General features: G+C 34.9%; 1 long non-coding RNA gene across 1 annotated transcript; it reads left to right on the forward strand.

Moving 5' to 3' along the window:
- The first annotated feature begins 85 nt into the window (after nucleotides 1–85).
- Nucleotides 86–443, forward strand: LOC125677546 (uncharacterized). The gene is made up of 2 exons (XR_008801769.1): nucleotides 86–164; nucleotides 336–443. It is a non-coding gene; the product is annotated as an uncharacterized LOC125677546 (long non-coding RNA).
- The last annotated feature ends 2,787 nt before the right edge of the window (nucleotides 444–3,230 follow it).

Raw genomic sequence — 3,230 nt, forward strand, 5'->3', positions numbered from 1 at the left:
TTTATATTTGATGGAAGTAGATACATATAAAATTTTCTTCCTAGCTAAATTGCTACAAATGATATCATTATTTATTTTTTTCTTGCAGGTACCATAATTTTTCCCCCAGCAGAGTGAGAAACATCCCTAGTTTTCTTCATAATTTTGGAAAAACTTGATTGTAGGTAAGTTACTAAAAAAATTAATTTTGTTAGCTGTAAATTTGCTACCGTTTTGTATGAAATATGTTATAATTGTTTTGACAATCAAATTAATTAATGCTGCACTTTAATTATGTGGATTGAGATTGTATAGTAGAAGGAAAAGATGTAAATTAAATTTTATTACATTTTTAGGGAGAAGATTCAAGTTCCATGGACCGATATTTGTGTAGGATTTATTGACTGTATTTTTCTCAATGAGGATCATTATAAATCATAAATAAATCATTTGTAGACTGTTAATTCATATTTTAGTAGTTGTTTGTTTGAACTAAGAACCTAATGGAGAAATCCTGAAATTTTGAGGAGGAAACAGCGAAAAATAAAAAAGATATAGACCTGGGTTACTTTTTCTTCCGTTTCTAAATCAGGCCTCAAATTTTAAATGAATTTATCGAATGTTCACAAACCCATAACTTTCTCATTTTTGAAGGTATTAAGCTCAAATAAACTGCAATATGTTTCATTTGACCAACTAATAACAAATACATACAGAAAAACCTTTTAAGTTAATGTTAAAAATTTCATGTGGCATTGCTACCTAAAGATAGGCCTATAGGATTTCGCAGACAATTGAAGTTCTTGTTACAAGACGAGCCTATTTAGATCTATAACTAAGCCGTGCAGATAAATATAAATATGAAATTAATGTATGTTCGTAGATAATATCAAAATACTTACCTACAACGTAATGTTTATGATACAAAAAAATCTTGTTGAATATTAGACATATTATATATAAATTGTAGCTTAATAAAGAGTTATATATAACTTATACTTGCAAAAAAAGTAAGTCACAGTGGCGCAGTGGTTAACGCACTAGATCTACAAGCGAAGGATCCGTAGTTCGAATCCCCTGACAACTGTATTAATTTTCCCAATATATACGAGTAACCAGAAATGTATAAAGTTATTTAAGAAGCAAGAAATCAGTTTTGATTACCACGCAAAATAATCTGTATATTACGAAAAATATGATATTGTTTTCTGTGTATGAAATTGGTTAATTAGTTTTGATTAATGAATTCAAAAGCAGTGGTAGATTTGTTTGGGGATTGCAATCCCCACCCCACCGGTAAAAATTCTTCACCCCCCCCCTTTTTTACGCGTGACAACTCCTTTCCCTGATTAGTACACAGTACAGTAAATTAAGCTGTACATTTCAGTATGTATATCCGATATAATGTTAAACGCTGAGCTTAATTATAAGTAATCATTATAACATTTTATTACGAAGATGTGTAGAAATGCGTGTAATGTAAAGACAGCTGCTGAACGATATTATAAACCGCGTAAACCATAAAATATAGATAAAGTTGAATATTCGTTTATTTTAGAATGCCTGGAACAGGACCTAAGTATTTTCCATGTGTTTTATGCAACAAAAGAACAAAGCCACGAGAAAGAAGGAAAATAACTAAACCTGAAATTCGCTTTCTACAAAAACACTTTTTTGTCTCTGTCAAACATGAACATGACACATTGTGCAATGCATGTAGACACAAATACTACGCTTCGGACAGAAAATCTACAAATTCTAAATCGGAAGAAGGAGCTGACGACAACTACTGCCCAACACCGAAACGTCCTAGACCTAGTAGTGTACTCACAAGTCCCCCATCTGTCTCGTTGTGTATTCCATCTACATCAAAGAGCCACTCGCATTGCTTTTTGTGTAAGCGCCCGTAACCAAAAATGGTCGTGGTCCCACCAAATGCAAGATTTCGGGTATTTTTGAACTGTGAAATTATAATACCAGCTGGCAGTAGATGTTGTCCAAACCATTTGGATGATGGTCAATTCAAGACAGATGTATGGTCAAAAATAAAAGCAAACAAGACCTCATTGCTAAACAGGTCTACTATTTTGGATCTCCTAAAACGTTTGAGGACTGTCGCCTTGCATAATAGTTCCAGGATTGATTTTGATTTAGCTAATCTCACTGAAAGTGACTATTTGAACTTAACAGGTATATGCAAAGATGCATTTAGTGAACTGTGCGCATCACTCAAAGATGTCCGGAACACACCAGTTCGCAGTACCCGCACCTCACTTGGAATTTTTTTATTCAAACTGAAATCTGGACTGTCAAACAAAATGTTGTCTACCATTTTCAATATCTCAAAATCGAGTTTGCGCCGAGCCATAGCTTCTGTAAGACAATCTCTTGTGTGTTCATTTGTTCCACAAAACCTGGGTCTCCAACACATCTCCCGTGAAGAGGTTATTGATAAGCATACTAGATCCCTGGCACATACCTTGTTTGGTTCCTCTCGTAATACCGAAGCAGTCTTGGTGTTAGATGGAACTTATATCTACATCCAAAAGAGTAACAACTTCCAATTCCAAAGACGTTCATATAGCTTACATAAAGGGAGACCGTTGGTTAAGGCTATGGTTGTAGTCACAACAACTGGATATTTTCTAACTACAATTGGACCATACCTGGCAGACGGCAAGAATAATGATGCTGCGATTCTTACCCATATGTTCAAAACAAATGTACAGGACATAAAAAACTGGGTGCGTGAAGAGGATATGTTTGTTCTTGACCGTGGTTTCCGTGATGCAATAAGTCTCCTGGAAGATTTGGGAATTAGAGCTGAAATTCCTTGTTTTATGAAACGTGGAGAGAAACAGCTATCAACAGAGGATGCTAATTTAAGTCGCCTGGTAACAAAGGTAAACACACACGCACACAGACACTCACACACAGACGCGCGCGCACACACACACACTATATGTTGAATATATAATAAAAATTTTAAAAAGCAAGAGCTTCTTCTGTGTTACCTCTATAATACGTTTGTAATCAATTTTCAATTTCTATTGAAGGTCAGGTGGATAGTAGAATCAGCTAACGCGAGAATTAAAAGGTGGAAATATTTCGACAAAGTACTGCCAACGAACCAGGTGCCTTATATTGGGGATTTAATCAGAATTGTTTGTGCCATCTCCAACAAATTCCTTCCACCATTGTCAGGAGGTAAGTTGTACATGCAGAATAGCAACCCTTGGTCAAAATTCCTT

This window comes from Ostrea edulis, chromosome 3 (genome assembly GCF_947568905.1).
Source record: "Ostrea edulis chromosome 3, xbOstEdul1.1, whole genome shotgun sequence".
Classification (NCBI taxonomy): domain Eukaryota; kingdom Metazoa; phylum Mollusca; class Bivalvia; order Ostreida; family Ostreidae; genus Ostrea; species Ostrea edulis.